Source organism: Silurus aristotelis (assembly GCF_946808225.1).
Source record: "Silurus aristotelis genome assembly, chromosome: 24".
NCBI lineage: Eukaryota > Metazoa > Chordata > Actinopteri > Siluriformes > Siluridae > Silurus > Silurus aristotelis.
This window is the reverse complement of record NC_139597.1, coordinates 2,340,808-2,358,120: the sequence shown is the minus strand read 5'-3', so window position 1 is coordinate 2,358,120 and position 17,313 is coordinate 2,340,808. Positions and strand designations below refer to the sequence as shown.

The following is a 17,313-nucleotide window of genomic DNA, read 5'->3' as shown; positions in this document are numbered from 1 at the left end:
TATCTGAATGAAGTTCTCACTTTTCCTCATCATCAGACCTTCAGGATGATGATGTCACCTCTAACAGAAAAACGATTAGAATTTGCTTTATATACATAAATATATATATTTTTTCTAAATGTTGAATAAAATAGTGCTATAGATCTATATTTGTGCCTCGGACAATGTTGGACCACGTCCCCGGTCTTACAGCCCTACATACCGCTTTATTAGGCTTCATTAGTGATCCAATGAAGAAGACAAATCATCTGCATGGTGTGTTTGGATTTGGACATTTTAAATTCCTGAACTTGTTTCTGGTCAGTATGGAACTGTTGCTGTTCAGAGTGTGACCGTGTGAAGCAGTGGGAAAGTGTCGAGTTTGCGTTAAGCCGCAGCGCCATCTCGTGGACAGAACGCAGAAGACCCGACCGCAGCCACACGGTGGCGACAAAGTAACAAAAAAAAACTTTGCATCAAAATTCTAATCGTTAACAAAAATCAATTATAAATGAATCACAGAGAAAAAATATAAAAAACAAGATTCGATTTTTTATTTTAAAATTAGAATTTAAGATCTGATTTGAGAACCGAGGTTTAATGCATCGAATCCATGAATGCGACGGAATTATAAATGACCGGTAGGTGGCAGTGTAAAGTTGAATTCAATTTTATTTTATTTGTACTGTATACCAATAGACATTTTAACAATGGGCACTGTCCTCATACAGCTTTACAGAAATAAATACAATACAAATATATATGGTTAAAACGTATAAATGAGTCTCTAATTGTATCTCTAATGAGGCAACAATGGCAAGAAAAAACGTATTGAGAGAAACCCTGAGAGGTTTTGTTGTTGATAGATATTCAATCTTCTCCTTTTTTTTGATAATTTGTGTTATTCTACTATGGCAAATCCACAGTCACAAATACGCTTCAGCCTTTGTGTAATTCTTTTTTTATTTTTTATTTTTTTAAACTTTTTTTATTTACAAGAATACTTTTTCTGCCCTCACCTTTGCCCTCAGATCCACTGCATGGACCATCACAACGCATTTCCTTTGCTTAAAGCTTTGGATTACATAAGGTGCTTCTTCAGCAGATTTGCATATTGTATAAATATACATATACACAGTATTTCCATCACTTACTCTTATGCAAATCTCCAGAATTTCTTAAAAGTCAGCAGGAAGCATGCGCTGTTCTACGTCTTTCTGCTGACGTTTGGGAAAACAATGTAAAACAGGACGCTGTGGAACTCTAAGAACTGAGTCTCGAGTTTCCTCGCGCTTCCAGTCACCTGATGGCGGTAATTTTTTACTACTTAATAAAGTGTGTCAGGTTTTTTTCAAGCAGCACAGAAATGTGACAGAGGAAATAAGGAAAGGAAGAGAAAGCGATCGCTGATGGTGAATCTCAGGTAGAAAATGCTAATCATAAATAAATTGCTTTTGCTTGTGTTTATTTATTTTATCACACTGACACAAAGTGTATTAGACTCTTTCAGTGAAAGGTGCTGAGCGGAACCAGAAAGGGATTTGTTTGTTTGTTTTTGCAGTAATGCCCCATCTGGATCCCCAAAGAACCACTTTTTGGCATAATAATAAATGGTATAAATATACAATCTGGAGGTTTTACACAATTTTGTATAGTCCAGGGTTGAGGATTGTCCCCTCTCAGGATCGCCTCGTTAAGGAGTTCTCTAAGCCTGAAGAAGCTTCTAACGTTTCGCTCCATCCAGATAGAATCCAGCTGACATGATTCATCTTCCTTATACACAGTGGTGTGAAAAAGTGTAGATTTCTTATTTGTTTGCATGTTTGTCACACTTTAATGTTTCAGATCCTCAAACTAATTTAAATATTAGTAAAAGAGAACACAAGTGAACACAACATGCAGTTTTTAAATGAAGGTTTTTTTTATTATTGAGGGAAACCAAAATATAAAACTACATGGCCCTGTGTGAAAAAGTGTTTGCCCCCTAAACCTAACAACTGCGTTTGCGATAACTTGCACTGAGTCTGTTATTGTGCTGTGGAGGAACTTTGGTCACTCATCTCTGCAGAATTGCTGTAAATCAGCCACATTGGAGGGTTTTCGAGCACAAACCGCCTTTTTAAGGTCATGACACAGCATCTCATTAGGATTCAGGTCAGGACTTTGACTAGGTCACTTCAATATGTTCTACGCTGTTTGTTGCATGAAATTTTTAATATTTTTACAATTTTGTCAAATCGCTTTAGTCATTGTAAAATCGAAAAATCGTGAGTCGAACCAACGTAACTCGGGGACCATCTGTATGTGTATATATATATACAGTATAATTGTATTACAGTTTTTCTCAACTGCTTTCAGTCATTTCTCACAACAGAACTGCATTTCTCAAAACTACTCGTTGCACCGTCAGATCCTGTTGTCAGTTCTTCACATCATATCAGCAACTTCTTGTTGTTTTCATCAATTTGCAATTGCTTTTGGACAACATGCAAATGGTTCTGTACATCTGTCAGCTGCTTTTGACAATTCTTGTTGCTTTTGTCCTGCTCTGCAAAATAACTTGTCCTGGTTCTCAGCTGAAATGTCACACCCACCAAACCAATTAGTCTTTTTCTCAGGTTGGAAGTCTGTACTATCAAAATGAGTGAACATGTTCTCAGAATTGTATGTCTGTACAGATTTCTACAAATTGTGAGTACATGTTTGCTAAGAAATATGTCCAGAATTGCTCTCAGGTGAGTCTTCACAGCATCTCCTTAAATTCTTAGACAATCTCTATAGAAATTTAATTCCTGAAGATGAGAGGGACCTCAATCGAAATGATCTACCAAAGTATGTAGTAATTTGTGACAATGTCAGTTTCCATCACTCTGACAACATCAGGCAGTGGTTTGTCCACCACCGCAGGATGCTGATTGAATTCCTTCCACCCTACTCCTCCTTCCTGAACCCAATTAAAGAGTTTTTCTCGGCTTGGAGGTGGAAGGTTTATGATCATCAGCCACATACGCGGAATACACTGCAGGCTGCCATGGATGCAGCATGTGAGGACATCTCAGCAGATGCATGCAGAGGCTGGATTCGCCACTCAAGAAGATTCTTTCCATCGTTCATAACAAGGGAAAATACATGTTGTGATGTGAATGAGAATCTGTGGCCCAACACACAGGACCGACATGACGCATAGGAAAACTGCCACGTAATTTCATCTTTACCTTCTGTTGTACATGTATAGTTTTTTCCACTTTGTCTTTTTCAGGTTTTCATTTGTTGATAAATAGATACATAGCCTATGTGTAGTTTCTTTTGTTTTCTGTATGTAAGTACCACTATTGACAGTACAGTAAAAATGTGAATAGTCTTATCTTTTGTTTAGATTCTTCCATATACTGTTACGTGGGTCGATGTAGATTTGGTTAGATGAGGTTAGATGGAGTCAATCACAAAAATTATCTATTCATACCATGTAAATTACTGTAACACCTGGTTGATGCACAATGGTTTGCAAGAGTAACTTGCCGGAGGGACATTGTAAATTATGGCACACACCAATGGTAATTTAGTGGTTTCTAGTCATCAAAACATGACTTGAGTATAATTTAAATAACTAAAACTGAGTATGATGTTCTACTGACAACATGACTAATATATTTGCCTGTCATGTTCACATTGTTGAAAAAATGACATGGGATTCTGCTGCCTCTGACACAATGATTGATGAAAAAACACGCTTTTGCACGATAGACAAAGCGTTTTGAGCAGGTGACGCGTATTTTTCGGTTATCCACTATCTTGTGCAGTTTGTACGTGTTGTTTTGAGAAATGCACTTGGAGATCTGCAAACTTCAATTCTGATCTGAGAAATGACTGAAACCAGTTGAGAAAAACTGTATTATTCCTTCTCCTCACACACACACACACACACACACACACACACACACACACACACACACACACACACACACACACACACACACACACACACACACACACACACACACACACATCACAACTTCTGTCCTGTCAAGTTCCAGTTTTTATCTGACAAGATACAGATTTACTTATATTAATGAACTTTGGTACACCATTTACATCATGGTAACCCTAAAGCTTATGAAGTTTCTCCAACAGAAACCTGAACCTTTCTCTCCAATATCAATGCTAGTCAGAGAGCGAATGTGTGTGTGTATGTGTGTGTGTGTGTGTGTGTGTGTGTGTGTGTGTGTGTGTGTGTGTGTGTGTGTGTGTGTGTGTGTGTAAACAATGTGCATGTGTGTGTGTGTGTGTGTGTGTGTGTGTGTGTGTGTGTGTGTGTGTGGGACTTGTTCAATTCCATGCCTGTCATCTTTCAAAGCAAATCTAAACAAATCTCGCCCACTCCGGCAAATATTTGCTAATAAACATTGCGGTTTTCCAATAAACAATATATAAATAATTGAAACCACAGTTAAATGACGTGTCCTGATACAAAGCTACATTTCTGTTCTTACAACATACTTTTACATGTATAGTCATCAGAGAAGATACACTATACACACATATGTTTGTGGACACTTGATTTTTTGAACATTCCCATCCCACATGAAGTGCCCAGTCACTGTTCCACTCTTCTGGGAAGATGTTCCTCTGGTTTTAGTGGAGATTTGTGTTAATTCAGCCAAAGGGGTGTTAATAAAGTCACTCGAGATCTTCCACTCCATCCAGTGGCGTTGTGCACAGGGGCGTCATGCTGGAGCAAGTTTAAGTCAAAGGAAAGGGAAAATTTCATGCGAACGCATCCAAAGACATTCCATACAATCGCATGTCTCCAAAGCTAAACGTTTGGAGAAAAAGCACATACGACCAGAAAAGTCAGGTGTCCCAATACTTTTGGCCAGACAATGTACGTAAATAACGTATAAGTGCTAATATAAGTCATGCATCCAATCGGAAACATGGCATGATGATTCGCAGGGACTCCACATATTAGAAATCAGATTTTAGATCAGATGCGTGTGTCTGATCTCCTGCTTCAACAGAGAGAATCAGACTTCTTTTGTACAGAAGATTTCCCATTATTAGTAGTTATTAAGTTAGATTTAGTGGCCTATAAAAATGACAGTATGCAAATGTTGAACATTTTCTTGGGTGATTTTATTTGTCAAAAAAAATAAATTAATTCTAATTAAAAAAACAAATCCCAGACTTTCGGATTCCATTGTGTGTCGGATATAATCGTGATTTTTGTGTATGGACTGGAATTTAAATGAAGCATCTCGTGTACAGATGTGTGTGTTTATGGATGCGGTTTATTCTGTTCACACTACTACACTCGCTGTGTTAAAATTCACCCTGGGACTCGTTTGAATTTTTGGGAGACCCTGAACGACTGTAATCGAGTAATTAATGATGATCTATGCACAGTCAAAAGTTTAAAGAGATAAAAACGAGTTATTTTTGTTTCTATGAAACATTTTTAAAAAATGTACTTCAACCAAACGAATTTAATGTTCAGATGTTTCACTTTATTTTCAAACGTTTCCCTCAAATGCTTTGCCGTGTCTCTTGTAAAACCTTCCGAAAATGTTTCTTCACCAGTTAGAGAGTTCTTTACAATCCAGTTCATCCAGTTTAATAGGCTGTAGGTGCAGCGACTGGGCAGGACGTTCCATAACACACTCCACACGAGTTCGTCGTATGGTGAAGTCGGTTCCAGTGATCTGCAGTCCAGACGGAATCATATGGTGTTGATGTACTGTATGGAATGTGAGAATGTTGTGAGCAAGTCTACAACCTTTTTTTTTTTTGCTCCAAAACAACCCCAAACCATTAAACTTCCACCTCCATGTGAGTGTGTGTGTGTGTGTGTGGGGGGGGGGGGGGGGTGAGGGCGTCTGACCCATCTTCTCACCTGTTCTTCTTCTTACACAAGATCTTCTGTTAGAGACAAAACATGTCCCATTTGGACGCCACAGAACTTTCATCCACTCGTTCACTGTCTAATTTTTGTGTCTTTCAAGGCATTCAACGCATAACACAAACACCTTATGAATTGTTTTTAGAAGCAAGTATGACTTCATTATGTGCAGCAGATGTGTGAGCATACATGAGTATACACTCGGCGAGTTCTCATTGTACAATTCTGGTCAAAACAAATCTGATGTTGAGTAAATGTACGTAGTTGTGTAGGGCCAAGTAGTACAGTAGCTGTTTAGCTGTTAATCCACCAGAGGGGGCGCCAAAGTTGTTTTTGTTGATGTTGAGTAAACGTAAGTAGTTGTGTAGAGCCAAGCAGTACAGTAGCTGTTTAGCTGTTAATCCACCAGAGGGGGCGACAAAGTTGTTTTTTTAATATACTTGTGAAAAATTAGAGTGAAAATGAGGACGGTGTAAAAATCAGTTTAGTATCTAATTAAACTGAACCCACACAGAAGATAAATCAGCGTAGCAAAAAAATAGTGCAACATGAAAAAAAAATAGGAGAAATTATTACTAAAGCAACAACAAAAAAATGCTGAGTAATTAAATTAAGTCAATTTAAATATATGTATGTTATGTATGTATGTATGTATGTATGTATGTATGTATGTATGTATGTATGTATGTATGTATGCTGCGGCTAACACATCATCAATGCTGTTACTGTTATTCATTCTGTTCCCTCTTTCATATAAAATTATATAATTGGTGTGAAATTATAAGAATCAAGATTAGATTTCAATCTATTCATATTTTCCTCAACTATTGTGAGGAGCAGTTGTTGTATTCCATGATACATATATTTGACAATAACATCATCTTTGGCCCTTATGGTGAAATAAGTATTTTTGTTGCTCTCATGTTGATTTGAAGACAAAATCTACGACTCTGTAGGAATTTCAAGTTTTGCATTTTTTATCAGGGGAGGTATAGCGACATATATGACAAACATGGTCTCACATGGAAATCTGCATACGTTCAGGAAGCTCTGGTCATGCTAACAGCTACAAAAGATCATTTTAATGCTAAGGTTGGGGGCGGAGTTAGTGTCACACCTGATCTTAATGTTAACAATGTTCTATAATCAAAACTATCTATCTATCTATCTATCTATCTATCTATCTATCTATCTATCTATCTATCTATCTATCTATCTATCTATCTATCTATCTATCTATCTATCTATCTATCTATCTGTAGCCTAAGCACACTCCATCATCACCACACGCATCAAGAACATACCAGAGGTTTATTATATGTTCTTATTGTGGTGTCATCGAGGTCAAGGTTGAGGTTGAGGTTTGATGAAGGTTTAAAGACTAATCCGACATTATCTGAATGAAGTTCTCACTTTTCCTCATCATCAGACCTTCAGGATGATGATGTCACCTCTAACAGAAAAACGATTAGAATTTGCTTTATATACATAAATATATATATTTTTTCTAAATGTTGAATAAAATAGTGCTATAGATCTATATTTGTGCCTCGGACAATGTTGGACCACGTCCCCGGTCTTACAGCCCTACATACCGCTTTATTAGGCTTCATTAGTGATCCAATGAAGAAGACAAATCATCTGCATGGTGTGTTTGGATTTGGACATTTTAAATTCCTGAACTTGTTTCTGGTCAGTATGGAACTGTTGCTGTTCAGCGTGTGACCGTGTGAAGCAGTGGGAAAGTGTCGAGTTTGCGTTAAGCCGCAGCGCCATCTCGTGGACAGAACGCAGAAGACCCGACCGCAGCCACACGGTGGCGACAAAGTAACAAAAAAAACCTTTGCATCAAAATTCTAATCGTTAACAAAAATCAATTATAAATGAATCACAGAGAAAAAATATAAAAAACAAGATTCGATTTTTTATTTTAAAATTAGAATTTAAGATCTGATTTGAGAACCGAGGTTTAATGCATCGAATCCATGAATGCGACGGAATTATAAATGACCGGTAGGTGGCAGTGTAAAGTTGAATTCAATTTTATTTTATTTGTACTGTATACCAATAGACATTTTAACAATGGGCACTGTCCTCATACAGCTTTACAGAAATAAATACAATACAAATATATATGGTTAAAACGTATAAATGAGTCTCTAATTGTATCTCTAATGAGGCAACAATGGCAAGAAAAAACGTATTGAGAGAAACCCTGAGAGGTTTTGTTGTTGATAGATATTCAATCTTCTCCTTTTTTTTGATAATTTGTGTTATTCTACTATGGCAAATCCACAGTCACAAATACGCTTCAGCCTTTGTGTAATTCTTTTTTTATTTTTTATTTTTTTAAACTTTTTTTATTTACAAGAATACTTTTTCTGCCCTCACCTTTGCCCTCAGATCCACTGCATGGACCATCACAACGCATTTCCTTTGCTTAAAGCTTTGGATTACATAAGGTGCTTCTTCAGCAGATTTGCATATTGTATAAATATACATATACACAGTATTTCCATCACTTACTCTTATGCAAATCTCCAGAATTTCTTAAAAGTCAGCAGGAAGCATGCGCTGTTCTACGTCTTTCTGCTGACGTTTGGGAAAACAATGTAAAACAGGACGCCTTGGAACTCTAAGAACTGAGTCTCGAGTTTCCTCGCGCTTCCAGTCACCTGATGGCGGTAATTTTTTACTACTTAATAAAGTGTGTCAGGTTTTTTTCAAGCAGCACAGAAATGTGACAGAGGAAATAAGGAAAGGAAGAGAAAGCGATCGCTGATGGTGAATCTCAGGTAGAAAATGCTAATCATAAATAAATTGCTTTTGCTTGTGTTTATTTATTTTATCACACTGACACAAAGTGTATTAGACTCTTTCAGTGAAAGGTGCTGAGCGGAACCAGAAAGGGATTTGTTTGTTTGTTTTTGCAGTAATGCCCCATCTGGATCCCCAAAGAACCACTTTTTGGCATAATAATAAATGGTATAAATATACAATCTGGAGGTTTTACACAATTTTGTATAGTCCAGGGTTGAGGATTGTCCCCTCTCAGGATCGCCTCGTTAAGGAGTTCTCTAAGCCTGAAGAAGCTTCTAACGTTTCGCTCCATCCAGATAGAATCCAGCTGACATGATTCATCTTTCTTATACACAGTGGTGTGAAAAAGTGTAGATTTCTTATTTGTTTGCATGTTTGTCACACTTTAATGTTTCAGATCCTCAAACTAATTTAAATATTAGTAAAAGAGAACACAAGTGAACACAACATGCAGTTTTTAAATGAAGGTTTTTTTATTATTGAGGGAAACCAAAATATAAAACTACATGGCCCTGTGTGAAAAAGTGTTTGCCCCCTAAACCTAACAACTGCGTTTGCGATAACTTGCACTGAGTCTGTTATTGTGCTGTGGAGGAACTTTGGTCACTCATCTCTGCAGAATTGCTGTAAATCAGCCACATTGGAGGGTTTTCGAGCACAAACCGCCTTTTTAAGGTCATGACACAGCATCTCATTAGGATTCAGGTCAGGACTTTGACTAGGTCACTTCAATATGTTCTACGCTGTTTGTTGCATGAAATTTTTAATATTTTTACAATTTTGTCAAATCGCTTTAGTCATTGTAAAATCGAAAAATCGTGAGTCGAACCAACGTAACTCGGGGACCATCTGTATGTGTATATATATATACAGTATAATTGTATTACAGTTTTTCTCAACTGCTTTCAGTCATTTCTCACAACAGAACTGCATTTCTCAAAACTACTCGTTGCACCGTCAGATCCTGTTGTCAGTTCTTCACATCATATCAGCAACTTCTTGTTGTTTTCATCAATTTGCAATTGCTTTTGGACAACATGCAAATGGTTCTGTACATCTGTCAGCTGCTTTTGACAATTCTTGTTGCTTTTGTCCTGCTCTGCAAAATAACTTGTCCTGGTTCTCAGCTGAAATGTCACACCCACCAAACCAATTAGTCTTTTTCTCAGGTTGGAAGTCTGTACTATCAAAATGAGTGAACATGTTCTCAGAATTGTATGTCTGTACAGATTTCTACAAATTGTGAGTACATGTTTGCTAAGAAATATGTCCAGAATTGCTCTCAGGTGAGTCTTCACAGCATCTCCTTAAATTCTTAGACAATCTCTATAGAAATTTAATTCCTGAAGATGAGAGGGACCTCAATCGAAATGATCTACCAAAGTATGTAGTAATTTGTGACAATGTCAGTTTCCATCACTCTGACAACATCAGGCAGTGGTTTGTCCACCACCGCAGGATGCTGATTGAATTCCTTCCACCCTACTCCTCCTTCCTGAACCCAATTAAAGAGTTTTTCTCGGCTTGGAGGTGGAAGGTTTATGATCATCAGCCACATACGCGGAATACACTGCAGGCTGCCATGGATGCAGCATGTGAGGACATCTCAGCAGATGCATGCAGAGGCTGGATTCGCCACTCAAGAAGATTCTTTCCATCGTTCATAACAAGGGAAAATACATGTTGTGATGTGAATGAGAATCTGTGGCCCAACACACAGGACCGACATGACGCATAGGAAAACTGCCACGTAATTTCATCTTTACCTTCTGTTGTACATGTATAGTTTTTTCCACTTTGTCTTTTTCAGGTTTTCATTTGTTGATAAATAGATACATAGCCTATGTGTAGTTTCTTTTGTTTTCTGTATGTAAGTACCACTATTGACAGTACAGTAAAAATGTGAATAGTCTTATCTTTTGTTTAGATTCTTCCATATACTGTTACGTGGGTCGATGTAGATTTGGTTAGATGAGGTTAGATGGAGTCAATCACAAAAATTATCTATTCATACCATGTAAATTACTGTAACACCTGGTTGATGCACAATGGTTTGCAAGAGTAACTTGCCGGAGGGACATTGTAAATTATGGCACACACCAATGGTAATTTAGTGGTTTCTAGTCATCAAAACATGACTTGAGTATAATTTAAATAACTAAAACTGAGTATGATGTTCTACTGACAACATGACTAATATATTTGCCTGTCATGTTCACATTGTTGAAAAAATGACATGGGATTCTGCTGCCTCTGACACAATGATTGATGAAAAAACACGCTTTTGCACGATAGACAAAGCGTTTTGAGCAGGTGACGCGTATTTTTCGGTTATCCACTATCTTGTGCAGTTTGTACGTGTTGTTTTGAGAAATGCACTTGGAGATCTGCAAACTTCAATTCTGATCTGAGAAATGACTGAAACCAGTTGAGAAAAACTGTATTATTCCTTCTCCTCACACACACACACACACACACACACACACACACACACACACACACACACACACACACACACACACACACACACACACACACACACACACACACACACACACATCACAACTTCTGTCCTGTCAAGTTCCAGTTTTTATCTGACAAGATACAGATTTACTTATATTAATGAACTTTGGTACACCATTTACATCATGGTAACCCTAAAGCTTATGAAGTTTCTCCAACAGAAACCTGAACCTTTCTCTCCAATATCAATGCTAGTCAGAGAGCGAATGTGTGTGTGTATGTGTGTGTGTGTGTGTGTGTGTGTGTGTGTGTGTGTGTGTGTGTGTGTGTGTGTGTGTGTGTGTGTGTAAACAATGTGCATGTGTGTGTGTGTGTGTGTGTGTGTGTGTGTGTGTGTGTGTGTGTGTGGGACTTGTTCAATTCCATGCCTGTCATCTTTCAAAGCAAATCTAAACAAATCTCGCCCACTCCGGCAAATATTTGCTAATAAACATTGCGGTTTTCCAATAAACAATATATAAATAATTGAAACCACAGTTAAATGACGTGTCCTGATACAAAGCTACATTTCTGTTCTTACAACATACTTTTACATGTATAGTCATCAGAGAAGATACACTATACACACATATGTTTGTGGACACTTGATTTTTTGAACATTCCCATCCCACATGAAGTGCCCAGTCACTGTTCCACTCTTCTGGGAAGATGTTCCTCTGGTTTTAGTGGAGATTTGTGTTAATTCAGCCAAAGGGGTGTTAATAAAGTCACTCGAGATCTTCCACTCCATCCAGTGGCGTTGTGCACAGGGGCGTCATGCTGGAGCAAGTTTAAGTCAAAGGAAAGGGAAAATTTCATGCGAACGCATCCAAAGACATTCCATACAATCGCATGTCTCCAAAGCTAAACGTTTGGAGAAAAAGCACATACGACCAGAAAAGTCAGGTGTCCCAATACTTTTGGCCAGACAATGTACGTAAATAACGTATAAGTGCTAATATAAGTCATGCATCCAATCGGAAACATGGCATGATGATTCGCAGGGACTCCACATATTAGAAATCAGATTTTAGATCAGATGCGTGTGTCTGATCTCCTGCTTCAACAGAGAGAATCAGACTTCTTTTGTACAGAAGATTTCCCATTATTAGTAGTTATTAAGTTAGATTTAGTGGCCTATAAAAATGACAGTATGCAAATGTTGAACATTTTCTTGGGTGATTTTATTTGTCAAAAAAAATAAATTAATTCTAATTAAAAAAACAAATCCCAGACTTTCGGATTCCATTGTGTGTCGGATATAATCGTGATTTTTGTGTATGGACTGGAATTTAAATGAAGCATCTCGTGTACAGATGTGTGTGTTTATGGATGCGGTTTATTCTGTTCACACTACTACACTCGCTGTGTTAAAATTCACCCTGGGACTCGTTTGAATTTTTGGGAGACCCTGAACGACTGTAATCGAGTAATTAATGATGATCTATGCACAGTCAAAAGTTTAAAGAGATAAAAACGAGTTATTTTTGTTTCTATGAAACATTTTTAAAAAATGTACTTCAACCAAACGAATTTAATGTTCAGATGTTTCACTTTATTTTCAAACGTTTCCCTCAAATGCTTTGCCGTGTCTCTTGTAAAACCTTCCGAAAATGTTTCTTCACCAGTTAGAGAGTTCTTTACAATCCAGTTCATCCAGTTTAATAGGCTGTAGGTGCAGCGACTGGGCAGGACGTTCCATAACACACTCCACACGAGTTCGTCGTATGGTGAAGTCGGTTCCAGTGATCTGCAGTCCAGACGGAATCATATGGTGTTGATGTACTGTATGGAATGTGAGAATGTTGTGAGCAAGTCTACAACCTTTTTTTTTTTTGCTCCAAAACAACCCCAAACCATTAAACTTCCACCTCCATGTGAGTGTGTGTGTGTGTGTGTGTGTGGGGGGGGGGGGGGGTGAGGGCGTCTGACCCATCTTCTCACCTGTTCTTCTTCTTACACAAGATCTTCTGTTAGAGACAAAACATGTCCCATTTGGACGCCACAGAACTTTCATCCACTCGTTCACTGTCTAATTTTTGTGTCTTTCAAGGCATTCAACGCATAACACAAACACCTTATGAATTGTTTTTAGAAGCAAGTATGACTTCATTATGTGCAGCAGATGTGTGAGCATACATGAGTATACACTCGGCGAGTTCTCATTGTACAATTCTGGTCAAAACAAATCTGATGTTGAGTAAATGTACGTAGTTGTGTAGGGCCAAGTAGTACAGTAGCTGTTTAGCTGTTAATCCACCAGAGGGGGCGCCAAAGTTGTTTTTGTTGATGTTGAGTAAACGTAAGTAGTTGTGTAGAGCCAAGCAGTACAGTAGCTGTTTAGCTGTTAATCCACCAGAGGGGGCGACAAAGTTGTTTTTTTAATATACTTGTGAAAAATTAGAGTGAAAATGAGGACGGTGTAAAAATCAGTTTAGTATCTAATTAAACTGAACCCACACAGAAGATAAATCAGCGTAGCAAAAAAATAGTGCAACATGAAAAAAAAATAGGAGAAATTATTACTAAAGCAACAACAAAAAAATGCTGAGTAATTAAATTAAGTCAATTTAAATATATGTATGTTATGTATGTATGTATGTATGTATGTATGTATGTATGTATGTATGTATGTATGTATGTATGCTGCGGCTAACACATCATCAATGCTGTTACTGTTATTCATTCTGTTCCCTCTTTCATATAAAATTATATAATTGGTGTGAAATTATAAGAATCAAGATTAGATTTCAATCTATTCATATTTTCCTCAACTATTGTGAGGAGCAGTTGTTGTATTCCATGATACATATATTTGACAATAACATCATCTTTGGCCCTTATGGTGAAATAAGTATTTTTGTTGCTCTCATGTTGATTTGAAGACAAAATCTACGACTCTGTAGGAATTTCAAGTTTTGCATTTTTTATCAGGGGAGGTATAGCGACATATATGACAAACATGGTCTCACATGGAAATCTGCATACGTTCAGGAAGCTCTGGTCATGCTAACAGCTACAAAAGATCATTTTAATGCTAAGGTTGGGGGCGGAGTTAGTGTCACACCTGATCTTAATGTTAACAATGTTCTATAATCAAAACTAAACTGGACTCACTGATTCCACTGTTTCCTGTTTGGTTTTATAATTACGGCTCGCTAGACTGGGATGAAAATTTGCACTTAAACCAACTCTTTGGGGAAAACCGTGAAATCCCATTAAGTAGATTTCAAGAATCTTTGACTTTTGAAAAATAAATATGCTGGGACTTTTTCATTAAACCCAAAATCTTGAACTGTGGAGGATCATTTGATTGGCTTTGTGGAAAGAATTCAGAGTCAATCACATGCATCTGGTACTGTAGCTCTCATAAGTGCTCTCCACCAAGCTTAAAGCAGAAAGTGTTAGATCAGCAATAAATAGCCGAATCAAATTCAAAATGGCCAAAATGCAGCAAATTAACCAAAAACCTTTTCTAAACGACACCAAGCGAAACAAGCACTGGATTTACTGTGAAGACTGACTTTTATTTCATTTTGAATCAATTTTTGGTTGAAACTGTGTGAACGCTCAGAGTTTGCTCAGAGTTACGAATACAGCATCATTGCTCTCCTCCAAGCATGTTCAGCTCTTTCAGCGTTTCTCAATCCTGGACCTGAAGACCTGAGGACCTGAGGACCTGAGGACTTGAGGACCTGGGCCCTATTACTGCACAGGTTTGTTTTTACCTTCTTTAAATTCAACTGATTTCATCATTTAAAAGACTGTATGTGAATTAAAGGAGGGAAACCCACAAATGTTAAGGCTTGGGCTGCTCCAGGACCATCGTTGAGAAACACTGAGAAAACAACATCATTCGTGACTCGTTTTAGAGGTTTTATGCTTCCAGCTTATTAATATCTTTCAAAAGAGTATAAATTGGGAATAAATGGAGAAACTTTAGGGTAAAAATCCATGTATTGCATGTAGAGAACAGTGTTACAACTCAGAGTCTACTGCTTTAAACACATTTATAATCTGCGCAACAATGAACATGGTGCGTAAGAATCCCACTGACCTTACTGATATGTCTTTACACACACACAACACACACACACACACACACACACACACACACACACACACACACACACACACACACACACACACACAGAGCCATTTCATACAAAATATTCACCAGTTAGCAGAAAATAATCTTCTCTTATTCAACCGAAATCCCACATGACCTCCTTCACCATACATTCATAAAGTTAAAGCTAACGTTCCTTACATCTGAACACTTCATACACCACGGAAATCGACGGATCAGGACTCGCTGTATGTCTAACGTCTAAAACGAAAAAGCTGCTTTGTGCTTTCTACCGTGTGCACGCCACGTGAATGTGATCTATATGCATTTTATACGTAGAAGCAACACGTTTTGAAAGAAAAAAAATCGATTATGTTCATATAATAAAACCCCTTAAAGTCCCAGAATTGTAGTAAGTACAAATAAAAGCTCAGACAGAAGAATAATCAATGGTTGAGACGCCAGACTTCTGATCGGAAGGTTGTGAGTTCAAATCCCAGCACCACTAAGCTGCTCCTGTTGAGTTCTTGAGCAGGGTCCTTAACCCTGACCTGCTCATTTGAAAAAATGCATTAATTGGAAGTCACCTTTCGATAAGGGCATCTATCAAATGCCAATAAAGGTAAATGTGGTGAGGGAGGTGGAAGCTCATTGGTTTAGGTATTGGACTTTTGGATCCAAGGTCATTGGTTCAAATCCCATTCCTGGCCTTATAGCTGCTCAGTTGTATAAATTAGATCTGAATGAGTGCATCTGCCGAATGCCCTAAATGTAAATTTAAAGCTCTGGGTTACTGATCTAAAGGTTGGGTGTCGCCACTCTTGTGGCCCCTGAGCAAGGCCCTTAACCCTCTGTGCTGTGTATCGTGGCTGCTCCCGTGCTCTGACCCCAACTTCCTAACATCGCTGGGATACGCAAAGAAAGAATTTCACTGTGTGTTTTAATGTACATGTGACAAGAATTTTTCTTTCTTTCTTTCTTTCTTTCTTTCTTTCTTTCTTTCTTTCTTTCTTTCTTTCTTTCTGCTTAAAGCAAGTAAGTATAAAGCAGAGTTGTTGTTTTTATTTGAAATTATTTTCCAATAACAATGTTTTAAAAAGAAAGAAAGAAAGAAAGAAAGAAAGAAAGAAAGAAAGAAAGAAAGAAAGAAAGAAAGAAAGAAAGACACTTACATTGCAGCACAGTGAAATTCTTTTCTTTGCATATTCCAAAAATCAGGATCGGAGTGCAGGATTTGCTGTGATTTGGCACCCCTGGGGTATGGAGGTTTAAGGGCCTTGCTCAAGGGCCAGACAGTGGCAGCTTGGCAGAACTGTTTTGACATTTTATTACTTTATTACCACCTGCACAGACACACATGAACATGCACGCACGAACATACAATAACGGACCGCAAGCGTATGTGAGTGTGAGGCTTTTATAGGTGGTGTGATGGGTGCATGAAATTAGTCCCAGGTGATCGGGATGAGCCCGATTGCAATGAGCCTTGTGCGGGCGGGGCACGCCCGAGAGCAAGAGCGAGGTGCGTCGGGGAATCCCGGGGTATGACAGCCTCCGAAGGGGGCGTGGCAGGGGGATTCCTGACACCACCCCCCTCCCGAAGGGGTGGCACCGGACGCCCCCAACCCACAGAACGCCCGGAGGGCCGGGGCACTCGGAGGAGGGCCTTCTTGCTCGTCCAGGGCCGGAAGGGACCCGGCTGGAACCGCCCTGGAGCCGGGGAAAGCCGGGAAGGACCCGAAGCCGAGGGACCACCCCCGTGGACAGCCGGAAGTCGACCACGGACACCGCAGGACCCAGACCCTGAACACAGCCCGACGCGGCGGCCAGGAACGGAGCACAGCCTTTGGCGTCGACTGAAGACGGAGAGACGACTCCCACGGGGACCAGGAGCTGCACGATGCACTCAGGGGAGCCTGGAGGTGGAGCAACGCCCTCAGTGGAGACCGGAGGCGGAGAGACCTCCTCAACAGAGACCGGAGGCGGAGTGATGCCTTCAGCGGAGACCGGATGGGGGAGGACGTCCACCACGGAGACCTGGGGCGGA

The 17,313-nt window shown here is 38.9% G+C and overlaps 1 long non-coding RNA gene across 1 annotated transcript; it reads left to right on the top strand.

The window, feature by feature from the left end:
* Positions 1-11,524: 11,524 nt before the first annotated feature.
* LOC310718939 lies at positions 11,525-16,290 on the top strand. Its single transcript, XR_014531322.1, has 2 exons — positions 11,525-13,476; positions 13,571-16,290. It is a non-coding gene; the product is annotated as an uncharacterized lncRNA (long non-coding RNA).
* The last annotated feature ends 1,023 nt before the right edge of the window (positions 16,291-17,313 follow it).